The sequence below is a fragment of the Pristiophorus japonicus genome, unplaced genomic scaffold (assembly GCF_044704955.1).
Source record: "Pristiophorus japonicus isolate sPriJap1 unplaced genomic scaffold, sPriJap1.hap1 HAP1_SCAFFOLD_29, whole genome shotgun sequence".
Classification (NCBI taxonomy): Eukaryota; Metazoa; Chordata; class Chondrichthyes; family Pristiophoridae; genus Pristiophorus; species Pristiophorus japonicus.
In genome coordinates, this window is record NW_027252668.1 from 3,251,572 (window position 1) to 3,278,728 (window position 27,157).

Here is a 27,157-nt window from a genome sequence, read left to right on the forward strand (position 1 = left end):
CCATCAGAGAAGAAATTCATCACCTCAATTTTAATTGGGTGGCCCCTTATTCTAAGACTATGTCCCCTAGTTTTAGTTTCCCGTATGAGTGGAAATATCCTCTCTGCATCCACCTTATTGAGCCCCCTCGTCATCTTATATGTTTTGATAAGATCACCTCTCATTCTTCTGAACTCCAATTTGTATAGGCTCAACCTTTCTTGATGAGTCAACCCCCTCATCTCTGGAATCAACCTAGTGAACCTTCACTGAACAGCCTCCAATGCAAGTATATCCTTCCTTAAATACAGAGACCAAAATACAGAGTCCATTACAGGCAAAATGCCGAGCAAACCAGCAGCACACTGGCACCTTAACAGTGTGTCATCGGTCTGCAGGCTTTTCTTAAATAGATTTGCTGAGTGGATATAAACTTATACAAGGTTTGCAGGCGTGATGCTCTATTCACATATTGGAGGTAGAAGAGATGCTGTGAGGTACTTTCAGTAGCTGAAAGTGATTAACAGACTAGGTTTTGTGTTTAGTGAGTCTGGGCGTGTTACCAATACCAGCAAAATCGGGACAGTGCAGCATGGATATGAAAGTGGCTAAGTGACACAAACAGAGTAGTGGTGAACGGTTGTTTTTCAGACTGGAGGAAGTGGTGTTCCCCAGGGGTCAGTACTGGGGCCACTGATTTTTTTGATCTATATTAATGACTTAGACTTGGGTGTACAGGGCACAATTTCCAAATTTGCAGATGACACAAAACTTAGAAGTACAGTGAACAGTGAGGAGGATAGTGATAGATCTTGAAAGACATATACAGGCTGGTGGAATGGATGGACATGTGGCAGATGAAATTTAACATAGAAAAGTTCAAAAGTGATACATTTTGGTAGGAAGAAAGAGGAGTGGAAATATAAACTAAAGAATACAATTTTAAAGGGGTGCATGAACAGAGAGACCCAGGAGTATATGTGCACCAATCGCTGAAGGTGGCAACGCAGGTTGAGAAAGCAGTTAGAAAGGCTTATGGGATACTAGGCTTCATGAATAGAAGTATAGAGTACAGAAGTGTGGATATTATGTTGAACTTGCATAAAATACTGGTTCGGCCTCAACTGGAATATTGTGTCCAATTCTGGGTCATTATCATAGGCAGCCCCTCTGAATCGAGGCAGACATGCTTCCACTCTAAAAATGAATCCTAAGGTGGCTGAACAGTCCAATATGAGAACCACAGTCCCTGTCACAGGTGGGACAGATAGTCGTTGAGGGAAAGGGTGGGTGTGACAGGTTTGCCGCACGCCCGTTCCCATGCCTGCGTTTGATTTCTGTGTGCTCTCGGCGATGAGACTCGAGGTGCTCAGTGCCCTCCCGGATGCACTTCCTCCACTTAGTGCAGTCTTTGACCAGGGACTCCCAGGTGTCGGTGGGGATGTTGCACTTTTTCCAGGAGGCTTTGAGGATGTCCATGCAACATTTCCTCTGCCCACCTTTGGCTCGTTTGCCGTGAAGGAGTTCCGAGTAGAGCGTTTGTTTTGGGAGTCTCATGTCTGGCATGCGAACAATATGGCTTGCACAGCGGAGTTGATCAAGTGTGGTCAATGCTTCAGTGTTAGGAATGTTGGCCTGGTCGACGACGCTAATGTTGGTGCATCTGTCCTCCCAGGGGCTTTGTAGGACCTTGCGGAGACATCGTTGGTGGTATTTCTCCAGCAACTTGAGGTGTCTACTGTACATGGTCCATGTCTCTGTGACATACAGGAGGGCAGGTATTACTACAGCCTTGTAGACCATGAGTTATGTCACAAATTTGAGGGCCTGGTCTTCAAACACACTTTTCCTCAGGCGGCCGAAGGCTGCACTGGTGCACTGGAGGCAGTGTTGAATCTCGTTGTCAATGTCTGCTCTTGTTGATAAGAGGTTCCCGTATGGTCCACGTTGTCCAGGACCGCGCCGTGGATCCTTGATGACTGGGTGGCGGAGGGGGAGGTTTGTGGAGGACCTTTGTCCGTAAGGCCCATGCTTTCGTATGCCTCAGTAAATACGTTGACTATGATTTGGAAGTTCAGCCTCTGTGTGTGCGCAGACACAGGCATCATCTGCGTATGGTAGCTCGACAACCGAGGTTGGGGTGGTCTTGGACCTGGCCTGGAGACGACGAAAGTTGAACAGGTTCCCACTGGTTCTGTAGTTCACTCCAGCGAGGAGCTTGTTGACTGAGATGGAGCAATTCTGGGTACCGCATTTTAGCAAGTATGCAAAGGCTTTGGAGAGGGTGCAGAAAAGATTTATGAGAATGATTCAGGGATGAGGGACTTCAGTTATGTGGATAGTCTGGAGAAGCTGGGGTTGTTCTCCTCAGGGCAGAGAAGATTGAGAGGAGATTTGACAGAGGTATTCAAAATCATTAAGGGTCTGGACAGAGTAGATGGAGTGGGATTAGCTGACGCTCTTGCAGATAGCCGGCATGGGCTCGATGGGCAAAACGGCCTCCTTCCGTGTTGTAACCAGTCTCTGATTCTAAGTTGAAGAAAAACCTGTGACCCAGGATGCTCCATCTCCCGGGCACTGGGACCTAGTTGGGAACAGAGACCCTGAAGCCCCGTCCATTCTCTGTTCCTGAACCAAGATGGCCATGCATGTGCCCTGATCCCGCCCTGTGCAAGATGGCGGCCAGTGACCCTGCTCACCCGGGCCTGTCACCATGGGGCATGAGGGCTCTAATTTGGGGTCTGAGATTTATCTGTATCTAAACTGTGCTGTACCTGCCCTGGGATTGTCTGATGAGATAGTGTAGAGGGAGCTTTACTCTGAATTTAACCAGTGCTGTACTTGCTCTGGTAGTCTTCGACAGGAAGGTGTCGAGGAAGTGTTTCAATACATATGAAAAATGACGGACAAGGAAAGACCATCTGGTCCATCAAGCCTGTCCCACACAATTGCGATATATCACAGCATATACACTCCACTCCACCCGAATCCATGTGATCTCCTGGGAGAGGCAAAAAAACATGAAAAAAAACCAGGCCAATTTGGGAAAATAAAATATGGGAAATTCCTCTCCGACCCATCTAAGCGATCGAAACTAGTTCAGCAGATCACTCTGGCCATTAAATTCTCTGCAGTACCTACCTTCTGTAAGTGTTAATCTCCGCCGCAGCCACAAACAAATCCAGCTTTTGCTTGAAGGAATTCAGTGAGTCTATCCACCACATGAGAGGGCAGAGGTCTACTATTCTCTGGGAAAAGAACCACCTCCTGACATCTAACCTAGATGTAGCCTTATACAACTTAAATTTGTGCCCCTGGTCCTGCCTAACCTACTTCATTGAAATAAACAGTCAGCTGGAACACTTTCATGTTCATTATCTTATAAACCTCAATCATATCCCCCTAAGTCTACGCTGCTCTAAGGAAAAGAGTCCCAACTCTTTTAACCTATCTTGATAACTAAGATACTTTAGACTTGGAATTAGTCTAGTGGCCCTCTTCTGCACCTTTTCCAGAGCCTCAATATCACCCACCATGTGAGGAGACCAAAACTGGACACAGTATTCCAAGTGCAGCCTGACTAAGGTATTGTATCAGGACAAAACAGTGCGCCTCGTCTTATACTCCATTGTCCTATGGATACACCCAACACCCTATTTGCTCTAGCTATCGCTGCACAGCATTGCTCATGTACCTTTAAGGATGTATGCACTAGAATGCCCAAATCTCTTTCTATCTCCACCATTTTTAATGCCTTTCCCGAGAGGGTTTACGAATGTTGAGCATTTGCCCTGCCCACATGCATGCCACTGAACTTATCTAAGTTATACATCATTTTCCAGTCATGAGGCCAGACTCCCAACACTTTAAGATCTGACTGAATCAGACGAGCCTATTCTACAGTTCCAGCACTTGCACAGATCTTCGTATTTCCAAATTTGCAAACTGTGCCCCCAACCCCAAAATCCAGATCCTTAATATAATTAGTGAAAAGCAATGGTCCAAGCACTGATCCCTGCGGGACACCACTGGTGACCGGTCTCCAAACAGATCCAAATCCATCTTTCACTGCTCTTTTCTGGCATCCTGCCAGCCAGATCTGAATCCAGCTCACTATATTTCCACTAATACCAGAGGCTCCCATCTCACAGAGAAGCTTCTTGTGTGGTATCCTCTCAAAAGCTTTTTGAAAATCTAAGTAGACAATGTCTACTGGGCTTCCCTCATCCACCAACTTTGTAACTTTTTCAAAAAATACAATTAAAATTGTGAGACATGAACTCTTTTTTTATGAAGCCATATTGGGTGTCCCCAATCTGTCCCTCCCTATCCAAGTATTCATATCTTGCATCCCTTATGATTCAAGCATCTCACCTATTGCTGATATTAAACTGATGGGCCTATAGTTACCCGGGTCTGCCTTGTCACAATTTTTTTTAAATGGGGACTACCTTAGCCTCCTTCCAGTCTGTAGGAACCATTCCAGATTGCAGTGAGCTATTTAAAATACAGGCCAGGGGCTCGCACAGCACATGTCCCATCTCCCGGAGGACCCTCGGGGGGGTATTATCCGGCCCTGCTGCTCTATCTATTTTCAAGTTCTTAATTTTTTCTAAAGCAATCTGGTTATATAAGTTAATGTTACTGATAAAACTAGTATTATTAAATTCTAATATTTGAGCATGATCTTCAAGGGTGAATACTGATGCAAATTACTCATTTAATATTTCCGCCATACTCAGTGAGTCCTTTGTAACCTGTCCTTGAACACCCTTCAGTGGCCCAAAACAGTCTTTGATAGTTCTCTGACTCTTCACATAACTCAAAAAGCTCTTCCCATGACTGCCACAGTTGTCCACAATCCTTTTTCCCATTAGCCTTTTTGCTGATCGAATAGCAGCCTTCGTTTTCTTTAATTGTTCCTTGTATTCACCCTATTTATTTGAGTGTTAAATGATTTAATTTATAGAGACATTTCTGTTTATATCTGATTTGTCTTTGTACAGAGCCAGTCGGCCACCTTGGCTTTTTCTCACCACATGTCTATCTTTTGATTTTGTCGACATGTTGGTTTTCAACATTTTTAATCGTATTCTGAAAAACTTTCCATTTATATTCAACATCGGTCGCATCAGCACCGAGGGGGGTTGGCCAATTTACCTGTTGCAAGTCCTCTGCCATTTTGGAGAAGTTTGCCCGTCTGAAATGTGGTGCGAGTCGCAGGTTCTCAGTCCCTTTGGTTCTCCCGGCCAATTGGGAGCGTATAATGTGATCAGTGTTGCCCAGATGTTCCCCCACACCAGGTCAGGCTCACTACTAAACACCAGATCCAATATATAACTTTCCCCAGTTACTTCATTAACATGTTGAGTCAGGAAACAGTCCTGTATATTGTCAATAAATCTTTCAGCTGCACTTCCCCCAACAGCAGGTAAAGCAGCGTGCCCCTGAATGTCAGGGCAATAACAATGAGCTTCCCTCAGGTTAATTCTCTCTCTGTCCCCCACACAAGCTGCCTGAGCGGCTGAGTGTTTCCAGCACCTTCTGTCTTTATTCTCTCAGATTGCAGCATTCCCGCTGCTGAGCTCAGGGGCTGTGTGGGCGGGGCCCTGACGTAATACACGGCGGGCGGGGCCATGTCCCGCGCGCTGCCGGGCTCGCGGAGTGACAGTTCAACTGCCCCGGGTTCAAATCAGGAGCCACGTGACCCCGCGCGGTTCCTTCGGCAGTCCTCTGGGCGGGGCTCTGTGGTGGAGCGGAACTGGGATTGGTGCAAGGGGCTGTCAATCTCCTGTGTGCAGCCAGGGTTACCGGGGCCGCGCTCTGTCACTGGGGGAACTGGGCTCACGGACTGAGAGCGGGCGGCTCAGCCCGAGAGCTGAACAAACACCGGGAGGGACTTTAAAGTGTAACAGTGCCGCTTTGTAACTGTGCACAGAAAATGGCGCATTGCCATCTACATGAGGGAAAATGCGGAAGTGTCAGATCTGATGTTTGCTGTCACACAGGGCGGGACTTTAAAGTTTAAATTAAAGTGTTTGTAAGTGAGCACAGAAACCGAGGTTAGATTACTGTCATCGTCAGGTCCCGGGGAATGTGCTGACCCAGACAGTGTGTAACCCGGGGGTGGGCCCAGTGAGATCAGACAGTGTGTAACCTGGGGGCCCAGTGAGATCAGACAGTGTGTAACCCAGGGGCCCAGTGAGATCAGACTGTGTAACCCGGGGGCCCAGTGAGATCAGACAGTGTGTAACCCGGGGGTGGGCCCAGTGAAATCAGACAGTGTGTAACCCGGGGGTGGGCCCAGTGAGATCAGACAGTGTGTAACCCGGGGGTGGGCCCAGTGAGATCAGACAGTGTGTAACCCGGGGGCCCAGTGAGATCAGACAGTGTGTAACCCGGGGGGCCCAGTGAGATCAGACAGTGTGTAACCCGGGGGCCCAGTGAGATCAGACAGTGTGTAACCCGGGGGCCCAGTGAGATCAGACAGTGTGTAACCCTGGGGCCCAGTGAGATCATACAGTGTGTGCCACGTGCTAGTCAGAGTAGGAATCGCAGGATAGCGCAGATGAATACGTGGCTTGAGCAGTGGTGCAGCAGGGAGGGATTCAAATTACTGGGGCATTGCAACCGGTTCTGGGGGAGGTGGGACCAGTACAAACCGGACGGTCTGCACCTGGGCAGGTCCGGAACCAATGTCCGAGGGGGAATGTTTGCTCGTGCTGTTGGGGAGGAGTTAAACTAATCTGGCAGGGGGGTGGGAACCAATGCAGGGAGACAGAGGGAAATAAAAATGAGACAAAAGCAAAAGACAGAAAGGAGATGAGGAAAAGTAGAGGGCAGAGAAACCCAAGGCAAAGAACAAAAAGGGCCACTGTACAGCAAAATTCTAAAAGGACAAAGGGTGTTAAAAAAACAAGCCTGAAGGCTTTGTGTCTTAATGCAAGGAGTATCCGTAATAAGGTGGATGAATTAACTGTGCAAATAGATGTTAATAAATATGATGTGATTGGGATTACAGAGACGTGGCTCCAGGATGATCAGGGCTGGGAACTCAACATCCAGGGGTATTCAACATTCAGGAAGGATAGAATAAAAGGAAAAAGAGGTGGGGTAGCATTGCTGGTTAAAGAGGAGATTAATGCAATAGTTAGGAAGGACATTAGCTTAGATGATGTGGAATCAATATGGGTCGAGCTGCAGAACACCAAAGGGCAAAAAACGTTAGAGGGAGTTGTGTACAGACCTCCAAACAGTAGTAGTGATGTTAGGGAGGGCATCAAACATGAAATTAGGGGTGCATGCAATAAAGGTGCAGCAGTTATAATGGGTGACTTTAATATGCACATACATTGGGCTAACCAAACTGGAAGCAATACGGTGGAGGAGGATTTCCTGGAGTGCATAAGGGATGGTTTTCTAGACCAATATGTCGAGGAACCAACTAGGGGGGAGGCCATCTTAGACTGGATGTTGTGTAATGAGAGAGGATTAATTAGCAATCTCGTTGTGCGAGGCCCCTTGGGGAAGAGTGACCACAATATGGTGGAATTCTGCATTAGGATGGAGAATGAAACAGTTAATTCAGAGACCATGGTCCAGAACTTAAAGAAGGGTAACTTTGAAGGTATGAGGCGTGAATTGGCTAGGATAGATTGGCGAATGATACTTAAGGGGTTGACTGTGGATGGGCAATGGCAGACATTTATAGACCGCATGGATGAACTACAATAATTGTACATTCCTGTCTGGCGTAAAAATAAAAAAGGGAAGGTGGCTCAGTTGTGGCTATCAAGGGAAATCAGGGATAGTATTAAAGCCAAGGAAGTGGCATACAAATTGGCCAGAAATAGCAGCGAATCCGGGGACTGGGAGAAATTTAGAACTCAGCAGAGGAGGACAAAGGGTTTGATTAGGGCAGGGAAAATGGAGTATGAGAAGAAGCTTGCAGGGAACATTAAGACGGATTGCAAAAGTTTCTATAGATATGAAAAGAGATAAAGGTTAGTAAAGACAAACATAGATCCCCTGCAGTCAGAATCAGGGGAAGTCATAACGGGGAACAAAGATATGGCAGACCAATTGAACAAGTAGTTTGGTTCGGTATTCACTAAGGAGGACACAAACAACCTTCCGGATATAAAAGGGGTCAGAGGGTCTAGTAAGGAGGAGGAACTGAGGGAAATCCTTATTAGTCGGGAAATTGTGTTGGGGAAATTGATGGGATTGAAGGCCGATAAATCCCCAGGGCCTGATGGACTGCATCCCAGAGTACTTAAGGAGATGGCCTTGGAAATAGCACATGCATTGAAAGTCATTTTGCAACATTCCATTGACTCTGGATCAGTTCCTATGGAGTGGAGGGGAGCCAATGTAACCCCACTTTTTAAAAAAGGAGGGAGAGAAAACAGGGAATTATAGACCGGTTAGCCTGACATCGGTAGTGGGTAAAATGATGGAATCAATTATTAAGGATGTCATAGCAGTGCATTTGGAAAGAGGTGACATGATAGGTCCAAGTCAGCATGGATTTGTGAAAGGGAAATCATGCTTGACAAATCTTCTGGAATTTTTTGAGGATGTTTCCAGTAGAGTGGACAAGGGAGAACCAGTTGATGTGGTATATTTGGACTTTCAGAAGGCTTTCGACAAGGTCCCACACAAGAGATTAATGTGCAAAGTTAAAGCACATGAGATTGGGGGTAGTGTGCTGACATGGATTGAGAACTGGTTGTCAGACAGGAAGCAAAGAGTAGGAGTAAATGGGTACTTTTCAGAATGGCAGGCAGTGACTAGTAAGGTACCGCAAGGTTCTGTGCTGGGGCCCCAGCTGTTTACACTGTACATTAATGATTTAGACGAGGGGATTAAATGTAGTATCTCCAAATTTGTGGATGACACTAAGTTGGGTGGCAGTGTGAGCTGCGAGGAGGATGCTATGAGGCTGCAGAGCGACTTGGATAGGTTAGGTGAGTGGGCAAATGCATGGCAGATGAAGTATAATGTGGATAAATGTGAGGTTATCCACTTTGGTGGTAAAAATAGAGAGACAAACTATTATCTGAATGGTGACAGATTAGGAAAAGGGGAGGTGCAACGAGACCTGGGTGTCATGGTACATCAGTCATTGAAGGTTGGCATGCAGGTGCAGCAGGCAGTTAAGAAAGCAAATGGCATGTTGGCCTTCATAGCGAGGGGATTTGACTACAGGGCAGGGAGATGTTGCTACAGTTGTACAGGGCCTTGGTGAGGCCACACCTGGAGTATTGTGTACAGTTTTGGTCACCTAACTTGAGGAAGGACATTCTTGCTATTGAGGGAGTGCAGCGAAGGTTCACCAGACTGATTCCCGGGATGGCGGGACTGACCTATCAAGAAAGACTGGATCAACTGTGCTTGTATTCACTGGAGTTCAGAAGAATGAGAGGGGACCTCATAGAAACGTTTAAAATTCTGATGGGTTTAGACAGGTTAGATGCAGGAAGAATGTTCCCAATGTTGGGGAAGTCCAGAACCAGGGGACACAGTCTAAGGATAAGGGGTAAGGCATTTAGGACTGAGATGAGGAGAAACTTCACCCAGAGAGTGGTGAACCTGTGGAATTCTCTACCACAGAACTTTGTTGAGGCCAATTCACTAAATATATTCAAAAAGGAGTTAGATGAAGTCCTTACTACTAGGGGGATCAAGGGGTATGGCGAGAAAGCAGGAATGGGGTACTGAAGTTGCATGTTTAGCCATGAACTCATTGAATGGCGGTGCAGGCTAGAAGGGCCGAATGGCCTACTCCTGCACCTATTTTCTATGTTTTGTTTCTATGTAACCCGGAAGCCCAGTGAGATCAGACTGGTGTAACCAGGGGAGGATGGGCCCAGTAAGTTCAGACAGTGTGTAACCTGGGGAGGATGGGCCCAGTGAGATCAGACAGTGTGTAACCCGGGGGCCCAGTGAGATCAGACAGTGCGTAACCCAAGGAGGTTGGGCCCAGTGAGATCAGACAGTGTGTAACCCGGGGGTGGGCCCAGTGAGATCAGACAGTGTGTAACCCGGGGGCCCAGTGAGATCAGACAGTGTGTAACCCAGGGACCCAGTCAGATCAGACAGTGTATAACCCCAGGGCCCAGTCAGATCAGACAGTGTGTAACCCGGGGAGGTTGGACCCAGTGAGATCAGACAGTGTGTAACCCGGGGGCCCAGTGAGATCAGACTGGTGTCACCCGGGGAGGATGGGCTCAGTGAGTTCAGACAGTGTGTAACCCGGAGAGGATGGGCCCAGTGAGATCAGACAGTGTGTAACCCGGGGGCCCAGTGAGATCAGACAGTGTGTAACCCGGGGGGCCCAGTGAGATCAGACAGTGTGTAACCCGGGGGCCCAGTGAGATCAGACAGTGTGTAACCCGGGGGCCCAGTGAGATCAGACAGTGTGTAACCCGGGGGCCCAGTGAGATCAGACTGGTGTCACCCGGGGAGGATGGGCCCAGTGAGATCAGACAGTGTGTCACCCGGGGGCCCAGTGAGATCAGACAGTGTGTAACCCAGGGGCCCAGTGAGATCAGACTGGTGTCACCCGGGGAGGATGGGCCCAGTGAGATCAGACAGTGTGTAACCCGGGGGCCCAGTGAGATCAGACAGTGTGTAACCCAGGGGCCCAGTGAGATCAGACAGTGTGTAACCCGGCGAGGATGGGCCCAGTGAGATCAGACAGTGTGTAACCCGGGGGCCCAGTGAGATCAGACAGTGTGTAACCCGGGGAGGATGGGCCCAGTGAGATCAGACAGTGTGTAACCCGGGGACCCAGTGACATCAGACAGTGTGTAACCCGGGGAGGATGGACTCAGTGAGATCACACAGTCCTGGTTTGTCTAAGCAATAGACAGTAAATTCCGCAGTTTTGTCAAGAACTCTGGCAATTTGTGTGATGCTCCCGTGGGCTTGCCGGGGAAATGACAAACTCCAACAAGAATACTCAACCCTGAACTTTCAGTTTTATTAAGCGTCAGAAAAGTATACATTACATTCCACTGCACACCATCAATATTTGTCTCATTTTCTGCCCTGCCATTATTAGATCTTCCGGTGAATGATGGAGTGATTGAGAAAGTTCCACAGGTGGAAGGAAACAGGGACTGTAGACTGAGGAACAATGGCCGGTGAACCAGCACAGGATTGTGAGAGCACCAACCAGAGATAACCCTTCTGATTCAAAGAGCTTCCATAGATCGACAGGGGCGAAAGGTAAGAGAGAGTCCCATTGACCCAGATACATGCTGGTCCGGGGGACTGCGGAGAAAGGTAAGAGAGAGTCCCATTGACTCAGATACACACTGGAGATGGACTGGGGAGAAAGGTCAGAGAGAGTCCCATTGACCCAGATAAACATTGGTTCTGGGGCTGGACTGAGGAGAAAGGTCAGAGAGAATCCCATTGACTCAGATACACACTGGTCCTGGGGATGGACTGCAGAGAAAGGTCAGAGAGAGTCCCATTGCCTCAGATACACACTGGTCCTGGGGATGGACCACTGAGAAAGGTCAGAGAGAGTCACATTGATTCAGATACACACTGGAGATGGACTGGGGAGAAAGGTCAGAGAGAGCCCCATTGACTCAAATACACACTGGTCCTGTAGACAGTACACAAAGATTACAAGGTAAGGCAGGAAATGATGGGAATGAGATTGGGAGAGTCTGACCACCGAGCACAATTATCCAGCAGGAGGTCGTGCAGTGGGACATGAAATAAGATCAGTTTCTGTCTCTGAACACACAGTCGCATTAAATCATGTGTGTTTTTAGAGTAAATTAAGTCACATTGTTGAAATAAGTGCAGTTGAGGTTATATACATGGACTTTCAAAAGCCATTTGATAAAGTATCACATAATGGACTTGTTTGTAAAATTGAAGCATATGGTGTTAAAGGGACAGTGGTAAATTGGATCTGTCATTAGCTGAGGGACAGGGGGCAGAGAGCAGTGGTGGACCGATGTTTCTCCAACTGCGGAGAAGTTTACATTGGGTCAACCAGGTGTCGCAATTGATGCCTTTGCTTTTCTGGTTATATTTTAAATGACCTGGTCTTCGCTATCGGGAGTGGACCTTCGAGGTTTGCTGAGGGCAAGAAAGTTGATTGTAGTAAATGGTGAGCAGGATCGCAGCAGACTTTAGAAAGGCACAGACAGACTGGTGAACTGGACTGAAACATGGCAGATGCAATTTATTATAGCTCAGTGTGAAATGATACATTTTGGGAAGTTCAACAAGAGGCAGTATAATGCAGACGGTACTATTTTGAGGGGATGTAAGAGCAGAGAGACCTGGGGGTAAATATCCACAAATGTTTGAAGATGGAAGAGTAAGCTGATAAGACATTTAAGAGAGTGTATGGGATCTTTCACTTAGTAAATGGAACACTAAACATAAAAACAAGTTCAATGCTAACCCATTACAAATCAGTGGTGAGGCTGGAGTATTGTGTACAATTCTGAGCAACACACATTAGGAAGAATGCCAAGGTGTTGGAGAGGGTATAGAGGAGGTTTACCAGGATGATACCCGAGACTTCAATTATGTGGAGAGATTAGTCATGCTTGACCAACCTTCCAGAATTTTTTGAGGATGTAACTAATAGAGTGGATAAGGGAGAACCAGTGGATAAGGGAGAACCAGTGGATGTGGTGTATTTCGAATTTCAAAAGGCTTTTGACAAGGTCCCACACAAGAGATGTGCAAAATTAAAGCACATGGTATTGGGGGTAATGTATTGACATGGATAGAGAACTGGTTGGCAGACAGGAAGCAAAGAGTAGGAACAAACGGGTTCTTTTCAGAACGGCAGGCAGTGACTGGTGGGGTGCTGGAAGGTTCCATGCGGCTGGGGGGGGTCGGGGGTTGGGGAAGGGGCGTGGAGGGGAGGTGCTGGGGTGGCTGATCCTCCATGATCTTGTTGAATGGTGGTGCAGGCTTGAAGGGCCGAATGGCCTACTCCTGCACCTATTTTCTATGTTTCTATGCTGGGAACCCAGCTATTTACAATATACATTCATGATTTAGACAAAGGAATTGAATGTAATATCCCTACATTTGCAGATGACACTAAGCTGGGTGGCAGTGTGAGCTGTGAGGAGGAAGCTAAGAGGCTGCAGGGTGACTTGGACAGGTTAGGTGAGTGGGCAAATGCATGCCAGATGCAATATAATGTGGATAAATGTGATGTTATCCACTTTGGTGGCAAAAACAGGAAGGCAGAATATTACCTGAATGGTGACAGATTAGGAAAAGGGGAGGTGCAACGAGAAGTGGGTGTCATGGTACATCAGTAATTGAAAGTTGGCATGCAGGTACAGATGGTGGTGAAGAAGGCAAATGGCATGTTGGCCTTCATAGCGAGAGGATTTGAGTATAGGAGCAGGGAGGTCTTACTGCAGTTATACTGGGCCTTGGTGAGGCCACACCTGGAGTATTATGTACAGTTTTGGTCTGCTAACTTGAGGAAGGACATTCTTGCTATTGAGGGAGTGCAGCGAAGGTTCACCAGACTGATTCCCAGGATGGCGGGACTGACATATGAAGAAAGATTGGATCGACTAGGCTTATATTCACTGGAATTTAGAAGAATGAGAGGGGATCTCATAAAAACATATACAATTCTGATAGGATTGGACAGGTTAGATACAGAAAGAATGTTCCCGATGTTGGGAAAGTCCAGACTCAGGGGTCACAGTCTAAGGATAAGGGGGTAAGCCATTTAGGACCGAGATGAGGAGAAACTTCTTCACTCAGAGAATTCTGAACCTGTGGGATTGTCTACCACAGAAAGTTGTTGAGGCCCGTTCGTTAGATATATTCAAAAGGAGTTAGTGGTGGCCTTTACGGCTAAAGGGATCAAGGGGTATGGAGAGAAAGCAGAAATGGAGGACTGAAGTTGCAAACATGCTCAGCCATGATCATATTGAATGGTGGTGTAGGCTCGAAGAGCCAAATGGCCTACTCCTGCACCTCTTTTCTATGTTTCTATAAGTTGGGATTGTTGCCTTTAGAACAGAAACGGTTAAGGGGAGATCCAACAGAGTTATTCAAAATTGCGAGAGATTTTTATAGAGCAAGTCGGAAGAAATATTTCCTCTGACCAGTCGGGCTGTAAACAAAGGTCACAGTTTTAAAATAATCGGCTAAGGAACTAGAGTGGAATTAGGAGAATGTGTTTTATGCAGATGTTTCAGATCTGGAATGTACCTGAGAGACTGGTGGAAGCAAACTCCATAGGAACATTCAAAAAGCAATTGGACCTGTTCTTGAAGAAGACCCATTTTCAGGGTTTTGGGGACACTGCTGGGGTGTGGGCTTAGTTGGGACAGCTTTTCACCAACCAGTACAGACTGGATGGACTAAATGGCCTCCTATGTTGTAAGATTAGAAGGGGTTTGATCAAAGAGGTGACTCCAGTCTGAGGCAGAGCCCAGCAGGTATACACCATCTCATTTTCTGTTTTATTTCAGATTTCCTGCCTCTGCAGTATTTTGCTTTTGTATTAGTGGAAATCTGGAACTTTCTCCACCCAAAATGCTGTTGAGTTTGGGGTTCATTTGAAAATGTCAAAACTGAGATTATTAGATGTTTGTTGGGCATTAAGATTCTGGAACCAAGGAAGGCCCATGGAGTCAAGGTACAGATCAGCCGTGACCCAGTTCAATGGTGGAACATGTTGGAGGGGTTCAAGGGCCACCTCCTGTTGCTATGTAGTCCTCCCACCACTGGCGGCGCTGCAGTGAAGTGTTCTTGCTCCCCCACACAGGCGCAATGTCGCTCCTGCAATGAATCCGGGGATTCCCAATGGGCGGGGTTTGCCTCTTGCGCCGGCCGGGCGGATGGCGCGGGCCAGTGTGCGAGTGACGGTAAGGAACAGAAGGGTTGCCCGGGTTACCGAGGCGGGGCCGGTGTGTGAGTGACGGTGAGGAACAAGAGAGTTGTCCGGGTTACCGGGCGGGGCCGGTGTGTGAGTGACGGTGAGGAACAGAAGGGTTGTCCGGGTTACCGGGGCGGGGCCGGTGTGTGAGTGACGGTGAGGAACAAGAGGGTTGCCCGGGTTACCGGGGCGGGGCCGTTGTGTGAGTGACGGTGAGGAACAGGAGGGTTGCCCGTGTGACCGCGGCCATGCTCTGTCACTGGGGTAACGGGGCTGTGTTGAGCTCACAGATTGAGAGCGGGCGGTTCAGTCCCAGACTTTGTATCACACACGGAGGGCCCGGGAATGGAACAGTGACGGGACGAACAATAGACGAGCTGATTGAGCACTTGTTACAGACTGCATGGAATCCATTTCAGGACTGAGTTCCCACAACTTTTTAAAAGATGGATTTACAAGATGGCCAAATCTGACAGGACATAAATTTCTATTATATCACAGGGTCCAGTCCAACCATCCAGGGCAGTGAGTCCCTGTAATATTGGATTTTAACCTATGGGAATTATTCTGATAATCTGTTATTGTCACAAGGCAAATGGCATTGTTCGTTTAACATCAATTTAGTCAAACTCAATGAGCGATCCGATCTCCAAAGCGAAACATCTCCTTAAAGCTGACGGTATCGGCAGTTCTGAAGCTCATTTCTTACTGTGAGGGTGTCAGAATGAGAAGCTTTAACAACAGCCAATGTTTCACAAAGGGAGACCTCACCAGACCAAAGGACATTGGTGGCGTTTAATGGGCTGTTTGTGTCACTGGGCTACAGGAGGCTAATTTTAAACAGAAGAAAAGCTGGTCACAGCAAACAGACAGTTTAACAGCCTGTCCATGGTCCACTCTAACCCCCACCTTCTCTTTCTCTCACTATTTATGGACACTGCTGCAGTAATTGTCCCTCCGACACCACTAATACACGGCCCAACACAATCTTCCTCCCCGCTACATCCTCACTGTGCTGGAATCCACACCAGTCTCCCCATCTGCTCCTTGTTCTCTCCCTGGATCCTAAAACTACCGAACTCAGTCTGTCCCTCCTGAAGTCTACAGGCTCCAAAATTGATGCTTGGTGGCCCTCAGTTCCATCTCCTTGATTTAGCTCCACTTCTCCACTCTTTCCCCCTTGGTTGTGTTCCACACTCTGGGCCCTGGGCCTTCCCTGGGGTTTCTCAGTATGAACAGGGGGATGTTTTGAGACAGGGTGTCCTAGCTCTCCTCCCCTTTCCCCCTGTGGTTGTGTCCCACGCTCTGGGTCCTTGGGCCTTCCCCGGGGATTCTCAGTATGAACAGGCGGGGTGTGTGTTGAGACAGGATGTCCCAGCTCTCCACCTTTAAAGGGACAAGGAGAGGACCTGCTGGCTGAATGGCCCTGCTTTATGACATCACTGCAGTGCCCAGCAACCAACCTCCCTGAGCCCTGCTCATTATGGGCTGGGTTTAGCTCAGTGCTGTTACAGGAAGAGAAACAGGAGCAGGATTCGACCCGTGTGGAGCCCAGGATTAATGGGGAGAGGTACAGGATCAATGTATACCTTATTGAGTGAGAAATGTTATTGTCCAGGACACTCCCTGTCCCTCAGTATCTGTGGTCCCGGGAGTGACTGATGGGTTTGTGTTAACTTCTGTAGGTGAATCTTTGTGCTCATTGAGGTGATGGATGTCAGTGCCGAGGAACAGGACATTTTATAAGAACATAAGAATTAGGAGCAGGAGTCGGCCATATGGCCCCTCGAGCCTGCTCCGTCATTCGATAAGATAATAGCTGATGCTCAACCTCTGTCAGTCAGAGCACCTCTTGTCAGCTTCTGAATTTCCCGGGGCAGGAACAGTACAGTTTACATACAGAATAAACTCCCTCAACACTTCCCTGGGTGTGTTTGATGGGACTCTGTATCTAACCGTGCTGTACCAGCCCTGGGAGTGTTTGATGGTACAGTGGAGAGGGAGCTTTACTCTGTATCTAACCCCGTGCTGTACCTGCCCTGGGAGTGTATGATGGTACAGTGTAGAGGGAGCTTTATTCTGTATCTAATGCATGCTGTACTTGTCCTGGGAGTGTTTGATGGTACAGTGTAGAGGGAGCTTTACTCTGTATCTAACCCGTGCTGTACCTTCTTTTTTTATTAATTCACGGAATGTGGGCGTTTATTGCCCATTTCTAATTGCCCTGGAACCACCTTCTTGAACCGTTGCAGTCCATAAGAACAGAAGCAGCACGAGTAGACCATATGGCCCCTCGAGCCTGCTCCATCATTTAATACGATCATGGCTGATCCAATCATGGACTCAGGTCTACTTCCCTGCCCGCTCCCCATAACCCCTTATCCTCTTATTAGTTAAGAAACTGTCTATCTCTGTCTTAAATTTATTCAATGTCCCAGCTTCCATAGCGCTCTGAGGCAGTGAATTCCACAGATTTACAACCCTCTGAGAGAAGAAATTCCTCCTCATCTCAGTTTTAAATGGGCGGCCCCTTGCTCTACTCTCCCCTATCAGTGGAAACATCCTCTCTGCATCCACCTTGTCAGGCCCCCTCATAATCTTGTATGTTACGATTAAGATCACCTCTCATTCTTCTGAATTCCATGTGGTGATGGTACTCCCACCGTGCTGTTATAGAGGATTTTGACTCAGCGACGATGAACGAACGGAAATATGCTTCCAAATCAGGATGGTGTGTGACTACGAGGGAAATGTGGAGGTGGTGGTGTTCCCATGTGCTTGCTGCCCTTGTCCTTCTCGGTGGTAGAGTTTGGGGGTTTGGGAATGCTGCTGAAGATGCCGTGGCGAGTTGCTGGAAAAGGTAGCGTAGTGGTAACATCACCGGACTACCAATCCAGATGCCTAGACAAATGATCCAGAGACACGAGTTCAAATCCAACCACGGCAGCTGGGGAATTTAAATTCAGTTTATTAAATAATTCTGGAATAAAATGCTAGTGTCGGTATGTTGACCATGAAACTAATGGATTGTTGTAAAAACCCACCTGGTTCACTAATGTCCTTTAGGGAAGGAAATCTGCCAACCTTTCCCGGTCTGACCTATATGTGACTCCAGACCCACATATCATCATCACAGGCAGTCCCTCGGAATTGAGGAAGACTTCCTTCCACTCTTAACATGAGTTCTTAGGTGGCTGTACAGTCCAAAACGAGAACCACAGTCTCTGTCACAGGTGGGGCAGTTGTTGAGGGAAGGGGTGGGTGGGACTGGTTTGCTGCACGCTCTTTCCGTTGCCTGTGCTTGTATTCTGCATGCCCTCCCGGATGCGCTTCCTCCACTTAGGGCAGTCTTTGGCCAGGGTCTCCCAGGTGTCAGTGGGGATGTTGCACTTTATCAGGGAGGCTTTCAGGGCGTGCTTGTAACGTTTCCGCTGCCCACCTTTGGCTCGTTTGCCGTGAAGGAGTTCCGAGTAGAGCGCTTGCTTTGGGAATCTCGTGTCTGGCATGCGAACTATGTGGCCTGCCTAGCGGAGCTGATCAAGTGTGGTCAGTGTTTCGATGTTGGCCTGGTCGAGGATGCTAATGTTGGTGCATCTGTCCTCCCAGGGGATTTGTAGGATGTTGCGGAGACATCGCTGATGGTATTTCTCCCGAGACTTGAGGTGTCTACTGTACATGGTGCCTCTGAGCCATACAGGAGGGCGAGTATTACTACAGCCCTGTAGACTATGAGCTTGGTGGTAGACTTGAGGCCCTGGTCTTCGAACACTCTTTTCCTCAGGTGGCTGAAGGCTGCGCTGGCGCATTGGAGGCGGTGTTCAATCTCCTCATCAATATCTGCTTTTGTTGATAAGAGGTTCCCGAGGAAATGGTGCACGTTGTCCAGGGCCACACCGTGGATCTTGATGACTGGGGGGCAGTGCTGAGTGGCGAGGACAGGATGTTTAGCGTAAGGCCTATGCTTTCATATGCCTCGGTAAATACGTCGACTATATCCTGGAGTTCAGCCTCAATGTGCGCAGACGCAGCCACTCAGTTGTACACAACCGCTACAAAAAACAATAATATGAATAAAACTGGACAGATCACCCGGCATTGACCTCGGCACCGGCTACGGACAAGACAATGGCACACCAAGCGCAGTCGACCCTGAAAAGTCCTCCTCACCAACATCTGGGGACTTGTGTCAAAATTAGGAGAGCTGCCCCACAGACTAGTCAAGCAACAGCCTGACAGTCATACTCAGAGAATCATACCTTTCAGCCAATGTCCCAGACTCCTCCATCACCATCCCTGGGTATGTCTTGTCCCACTGGCAGCACAGTGGTATACAGTCGGGAGGGACTGGCCTTGGGAGTCCACAGCATTGACGCCAGACACCATGAAGTCCCATGGCTTCAGGTCAAACATGGGCAAGGAAAATGCCATGTATTCAACTGTCATTGTAATCCATGTATAAACTGACCTAAGTTGTACACTGTGCGAACATTGACCACTAGGTGGTGAACTTGTGGGAGACACTCCTAACCTGGACTTTCAGGTATAAAAGGGGAAGCTCCACCCACCTTCATCACTTCAGTGTTGGAATAAAGGTTACTGGTCACAGAGTGACCTTCTCTCAAGTATGGGCCTCGTGTGCATTTGTACTGTATAGTAAGGACATATCATTGGCAACGAGAAACTGGGATTTAAACCACTCGAGCATGGCCACTAGCAGCACAGACAAGAGGTACTGTGTTGGTGATGATTGGGACGATTCTATTGAGAGACTAAAGCAAAGTTGCGTCACTAAGGAATGGCTGGGACAGGATTCGGCCGTCAAACGCATGGCTCATCTCCTGACGGTTTGTGGATCCAGAACGTACTCCCTGATGAAACATAGAAAATAGGTGCAGGAGCAGGCCATTCAGCCCTTCTAGCCTGCACCGCCATTCAATGAGTTCATGGCTGAACATGAAACTTCAGTACCCCCTTCCTGCTTTCTCTCCATACCCCTTGATCCCCCGAGTAGTAAGGACTTCATCTAACTCCCTTTTGAATATATTTAGTGAATTGGCCTCAACTACTTTCTGTGGTAGAGAATTCCACAGGTTCACCACTCTCTGGGTGAAGAAGTTTCTCCTCATCTCGGTGCCTTCCAGTGCCAGAGAAGCCGGCAGACAAGACTTTTGAAGAGCTCAGTAAGTTGATCGGGGAACACTTTAAACCGGCAAGCAGCAGCACATGGCGAGGCACCGGTTTTACATGCACCTGCGGCAAGAAGGGCAAAGCGTTCCAGACTTCGTGGCAGACCTCCGGCGACTGGCGAACCTATATAAGTTCCCAGTCCCAGAGACTTTTTTATTGAGGGCACCAGGCACGCTGGGGTTTTCAGGAAACTGATTGAGACCTAAGACTTGACCCTGGAAACAGCGGCTTTGATGGCCCAGACATTCATCTCGGGAGGAAGAGACCAGAATGATATTTGACAAAAATCTTGGTTTAAATGCAGCAAATGGACAGGGAGTCAACATTGTTAACGCGGCACACAGCTCTCCAGGCAGACAAGGGCAATCGGACATGCCCGAGCATGTAGTCGAACCCAAAGGGGGAATTCAACAGAGACAATGGCTAGCTGAACGGTGATTCATGACATCGCAAGGGACAATGCGGCCAGTAATGGGGCCATCAACACCTGCCAATGGTGTGTTTAAGGACAGTTACAGAGACAGTCAGAGACGATCGACTGGTAATGGACCTTTTGTTTCCAACAACGGCTCATGTTGGAGGTGTGGAGGCAAACACACAGCCAGAGCTTGCAGGTATCAGCAATATACCTGCAGAAACTGCAACGTCAGCGGTCACTTGGCGCGTATGTGCAGGAAACCTGCAGCCAGGTTGATGTACGAGGACGACGGGCCCGATGTAAGCCCTACGAGGCCAAACGGACACTGGGGGAAATCGCTGAAAGCTGACGTTCAGCGAGTTCATGTGGAGCACATATACAGTTCATACACCAGGATGCCACCGATAATGATGAAAGTGCTCCTCAATGGCATCCCAGTATCAATGGAGCTAGACACAGGGGCCAGTCAGTCCCTGATGAGTATCAAACAGTTTGACAAGTTGTGGGCGTCCAAGGCCAGGAGGCCAAAATTATTGCCGATTGACGCACAGCTACGGACATATACAAAGGAGATCATTCCGGTGCTAGGCAGCGCCACGGTAGTCGTGACCCACAAAGATTCGGAGAACAGGTTGCCACTCTGGATTGTCCCGGGGGACGGTCCCGCACTGCTGGGGAGGAGTTGGCTTGCTGTCATGAACTGGAAATGGGGCGATGTCAATACAATTTTTATGTGGAGTGAATATCATGCTCACAGGTCCTGGACAAATTTGACTCACTATTTCAACCCGGCATTGGCAATTTCATGGGGACCAAGGTAGTGATTCACATAAACCCAGACGCCAGGCCAGTACACCACAAGGCCAGAGCAGTGCCGTACATGATGTGGGAAAAGATAGGTGGTGAATTGGACCGCCTGCTGAGGGAAGGCATCATCTCGCCAGTCAAATTCAGTGACTGGCGAGCCCGATTGTGCTCAATCAGGATATGTGGTGATTATAAGGCCACCATCAATCGGGTATCACTCCAAGACCAGTACCCACTACCGAGAGCGGAGGACCTCTTTGCGACACTATCCAGTGGCAAACTTTTTTCAAAATTGGACCTGATCTCAGCTTACATGACCCAGGAGCTGGCGAGTGAGTCGAAGAAGCTGACCACCACCACGACACACAAGGGTTGTTTGAGTACAATAGATGTCCATTCGAGATTTGCTCGGCCGCCGCAATCTTTCAACGAAACATGGAAAGTCTCATGTCGATTCCAAGGACGGTGGTTTTTCAAGACGACATCCTCATCACAGGTTGCGATACTGAAGAACACCTCCACAACCTGGAGGAGGTGCTACGCAGACTGGACTGGGTAGGTCTGCGACTGAAAAAGGCGAAGTGCGTCTTCCTAGCTCCAGAGGTAGAATTCCTGGGGATGAGGGTAGCAGCAGACGGGATCAGACCTACTGCGTCCAAAACAGAAGCGATCCAGAGAGCACCCAGACCCCGTAACATGATGGAGTTGCATTCGTTCCTGGGACTCCTGAACTATTTTGGTAACTTTCTTCCCAAATTGAACACGCTGTTAGAGCCGCTACATGTGCTCCTACGCAAAGGTCGCGAATGGGTCTGGGGGGACAGCCAGGAAAGGGCTTTTGATAACAAACTGCGTGCTCTATGCTCCAACAATCTGTTAATGCTAATATGACCCATTTAAAAAACTTGTTTTAACGTGCAATGCGTCGTCCCATGGGGTCGGGTGTGTGTTGCAGCATGTTAATGCCAAGGGTCAGTTACAGCCAGTAGCTTATGCCTCCAGAAGTCTATCCCAGGCAGAAAGGGGCTACGGGTTGGTAGAAATGTGTATATGCAGTAAAAAAAATGCACCAGTACCTGTTTGGCAGGAAATTTGAGCTGGAGACAGATCACAAACCCCTTGCGTCCCTTTTGGCTGACAACAAGGCCATAAATGCAAATGCGTCGGCCCGCATACAGAGCTGGGCCCTCATGTTAGCCTCCTATGACTATACAATTCGGCACAGACCGGGCACTGAAAACTGCGGCAATGCACTCAGCAGGCTCCCACTAGCCACTACTGAGGGGACAACTGAGCATGATGCTGAGATGGTCATGGCTGTTGAAACTTTCGAAAGCGAAGGCTCACCTGTGACAGCCCGTCAGATTAAAGTCTGGACAAATAAAGACCTGTTACTGTCTTTAGTTAAGAAATGTATCCTGAATGGGGACTGGGCAGCCACATATGGGGCGTGCCCTGAGGAGTTTAAACCATTTCATAGGCGCAAGGATGAACTCTCGATTCAGGCCGATTGCCTACTGTGGGGAAACTGAGTAGTCATGCCCCAGATGGGCAGAGAGGTGTTTATCAGAGAACTTCACAATGAGCATCCGGGCATTGTCATGATGAAGGCAATTGCCAGTCACACGTTTGGTGGCCTGGAACTTTGTGTTCGCAGGTGCAACACGTGTGCCCAGCTTGGCAATGCGCCCCTTAGCCCCTGGTCCTGGCCCACCAAACCATGGTCACGCATCCATGTGGACTACGCAGGTCACTTCATGGGAAAAATGTTTTTGGTTGTAGTAGACGCCTACTCCAAATGGATCGAGTGTGACATTCTCAATTCCAGCACATCCTCTGCCACGGTAGAAAGTCTAGGGGCAATGTTCGCTGCCCATGGTCTACCGGATGTCTTGGTCAGCGACAATGGCCTATGCTTTACAAGCATTGAGTTCCAGGACTTCATGGCAGGAAATGGTATCAACCATGTCAGAACGGCACAGTTCAAGCCGGCCTCAAACGGCCAGGCGGAACGAGCAGTGCAGATAATCAAACAGGGGATGCTCAGAATCCAAGGGGGTTCCCTACAAAGCCATTTATCACGCCTCCTGTTGGCCAATAGATCCCGACCACACTCGCTCACAGGGGTTCCACCCGCAGAGCTACTAATGAAAAGGACGCTCAAAACCAGATTATCCCTCATACACCCCACCATCAAAGAAATTGTTGAGAGCATGCGCCGGTCACAATGTGACTACCATGACAGGAATGCGAGGGCGCGATGTATTGATGTCAATGACCCTGTCTTTGTCCTCAACTACGCTGCAGGGCCCAAATCGCTCGCAGGCACTGTGATTGCCAAAGAGGGGAATAGGATTCTGGTAGTTAAACTTACCAATGGACAAATCTGCCGCAAAAACGTGGATCAAACAAAAAGGAGGTTTAGCAACCCCATAGAAGAAGCAGAGGGAGAACACGATGTAGAATTCACTCCACCACAGGTGACCGAACACCGGAAGCAAGTGGAGGAGAGCCCAGTCACTGTGGGCAGTATGGACAGGCCTGAGGCACCGCAAACAGCAGACACTCAGGCCAGCGCCCAACAACCGGAGCCTCAACTCAGGCGCTCTACAAGGGAGCATAAACCACCAGAGAGACTTAACCTGTGATCCCAATAAGACTTTTAGGGGGGAGGTGATGTCATGTATTCAACTGTCATTGTAATTCATGTATAAACTGACCTAAGCTGTACACCGTGAGAACACTGACCACTAGGTGGTGAACTTGTGGGAGACACTCCTAACCTGGACTTTCAGGTATAAAAGGGGAAGCTCCACCCACCTTCGTCACTAGTGCTGGAATAAAGGTTACTGGTCAGAGTGACCTTCTCTCAAGTATGGGCCTCGTGTGCATTTGTACTGTATAGTAAGGGCATATGAGAAACCTCCTGCTGATTACCACCTACCTCTCTCCATCAGCTGATGAATAAGTACTCCTCCATGTTGAACACCACTTGGAAGAAGCAGTGAGTAGCAAGGGCACAGAATGTACTCTGGGTGGGGGACTTCAATGTCCATCATCAAGAGTGGCACCACTACTGACCGAGCCCTGAAGGACATAGCTGTCAGACTGGGCCTGCAGCAGGTAGTGAGAGAACCAACATGTGGGAAACACCTACTTGACCTCATCCTCACCAATCTACCTGTCATAGATGCATCTGGCCATGACAGCATTGGTAGCAGCAACCACCACACAGTCACTGTGGAGATGAAGTTCCGTCTTCACATGGAGGACACCATTCATTGTGTTGTGTGGCACTACCACCGTGCTAAATGGGATAGATTCAGAACTGATCTAGCAGCTCAAAACTGGGCATTCAGCCATCAGCAGCAGCAGAATTGTATTCCACCACAACCTGTAATCTCATGGCCCAGCGTATCCCTCACTCTACCATTACTACCAAGCCTGGGAACCAACCCTGGTTCAATGAAGAACGTAGAAGATCAAGTCAGGAGCAGCACCAGGCATACCTGAAAATGAGGTGCCAACCTGGGGAAGCTGCAACACAGGACTACATGCATGCTAAACAGCGGAAACAGCATGCTATAGACAATGCTGCGGTGAGAGTGACTGCCCTCAAAATCAAGGCAGCGTTTGACCAAGTGTGGCATGAAGGAGCCCTAGTAAAACTGAAGCCAATGGGAATCAGGGGGAAAACTTTCCACTGGCTGGAGTCATACCTAGCACAAAGGAAGATGGTTGTGATGGTTGGAGGTCAATCATCACAGCCCCAGAACATCGCTGCAAGACTTCCTCAGAGCAGTGTCCTAGGCCCAACCATGTTCAGTTGCTTCATCAATGACCTTCCTTCCATCATAAGTGGGGATGTTCGCTGATGACTGCACAGTGTTCAGTTCCATTTGTAACTCCTCAGATAATGGAGCAGTCCATGCCCACATACAGCAAGGCCTGGACAACATTCAGGCTTGGACTGATAAGTAGCAAGTAACATTCGCGCCACACAAGTGTCAGACAATGACAATCTCCAACAAGCGAGAGTCTACCCACCACCCCTTAACATTCAATGGCATTACCATCACCAAATCCCCCACCGTAAACATCCTGGGGGTCACCATTGACCAGAAACTTAACTGGACCAGCCACATAAATACTGTGGCAACAAGAGCAGGTCAGAGGCTGGGTATTCTGCGGCGAGTGTCTCACCTCCTGACTTCCCAAAGCCATTCCATGATCTACAAGGCACAAGTCAGGAGTGTGATGGAATACTCTCCACTTGCCTGGATGAGTGCCGCTCTAACACTCAAGAAACTCAACACCATCCAGGGCAAAGCAGCTCGCATGATTGGCCCCCCATCCACCACCTTAAACATCCACTCCCTCCACTATTGCCCCCCTCCCATGTTATAAAATTCCCCGGACCCCCTGTAACACAACACAAGTATTCAGTGGCTGTAAAACGTTTTGGGATTTCCTTAAGCCACAGAAGCAGCGATAAAAAACGCAATTCTTTCCATTTCAAATCACATTTGTTGTGAAATAAATAGTTATTTGACGATTAAGTGCAGTAATAGTATTACCTGGATTTCCCTCTCTAACTGCACTCGGAACAGGTGAACGGCCTCTCCTCGGTGTGACTGTGTGGATGAATTTCCAGCTCAGACGGGTAATAGAATCCCTTCCCACAGTCCCCACATTCCCACGGTTTCTCCATGGTGTGGGTGTCCTTGTGTCTCTCTAGGTTGGATGATCAGTTGAAGCCTCGTCCACACACAGAACACGTGTGCGGTTTCTCCCCGCTGTGAATGCTGCGATGTTGTGTCAGGCTGTGTAACTGATTAAAGCGTTTTCCACAGGCAGTGCACTGGAACACTTTCACGTGCTTTTCCAGTCACACTGATGATTGGAATCTTTTCTCACAGACAGAACAGACAAACATTTCTTTGGAAGACTTAAGATATTTAGGTCCTGATGAATCAAGTGATTCTGTCAGATCTTGACGTGATGTTTGGTTTGAGTTTCCCATCTGCAAATCCTCACCTTCTAATATCCTGTAAAAGGAGTTTGGAAAACTTATCACGAAGTACAGGATAGGAATTGAGAACAGACAATTCTAGTTTCTATGGAACATTCTTTCTTCTCTTGTTGTCCCAAACATGTGGTCCAATCAAACTAAAAGAAGCCAAAATAAGCAACAACTTCCCAACAAATGCAAAGAGAACCTTCCCAACTAAACCAGAAAGTTGTTCCCAGTGTCCATTCTGCAGCCTGAGGTGCCAACGATCACAGAAGGTATCTAGTGTCCCGGTGGATACCGCATGCTCTCCAATCTTCCCTCTTTTGTTTTTGGTGCGAGGTACCTTTCGGAGGCTGTGCGGCCCATTCCGTTCCGCGCAGGTGCAATAGCTTCCGTTAAAGAAGCTGGTCCCGATCTACGCAAGACCGGCAGAGAGCTGTGCAGTCACATGGCCGGCAGAGCGCTGTGCAGTCACATGGCCGGCAGAGAGCTGTGCAGTCACATGGCCGGCAGAGCACTGTGCAGCCACATGACCGGCAGAGCACTGCGCAGTCACATGGCCGGCAGAGAGCTGTGCAGTCACATGGCCGGCAGAGCACTGTGCAGTCACATGGCCGGCAGAGCACTGTGCAGTCACATGGCCGGCAGAGTGCTGCGCAGTCACATGACCGGCAGGGCGCTGCGCAGTCACATGACCAGCAGGGCGCTGCGTAGTCACATGACCACACAGTTTATAGCAAATGTTAATGCTCCCTCTCCAGAGCCATCTGGGCACAGATTAGATTGCAAAACAACTTATAATAATATCGTGTCTTTAAGATAGTAAAATGTCCCAAGGCGCATCACAGGA

General features: G+C 48.5%; 1 protein-coding gene and 1 long non-coding RNA gene across 2 annotated transcripts in view; one reads left to right on the plus strand and one right to left on the minus strand.

Annotated features, from left to right (window-relative positions):
* LOC139248205 (zinc finger protein 23-like) overlaps positions 1 to 26,359 on the minus strand; it is a 114,888-nt gene extending 88,529 nt beyond the window's left edge. Inside the window, exon 1 of the mRNA XM_070871956.1 lies at positions 25,871 to 26,359. The gene's annotated coding sequence lies outside the window, so the exon portion shown is untranslated. The remainder of the gene's footprint in view (positions 1 to 25,870) is intronic.
* On the plus strand, positions 5,804 to 24,073 carry LOC139248217 (uncharacterized). Its single transcript, XR_011591009.1, has 3 exons — positions 5,804 to 6,019; positions 11,048 to 11,214; positions 23,601 to 24,073. It is a non-coding gene; the product is annotated as an uncharacterized lncRNA (long non-coding RNA).
* Positions 26,360 to 27,157: the final 798 nt, after the last annotated feature.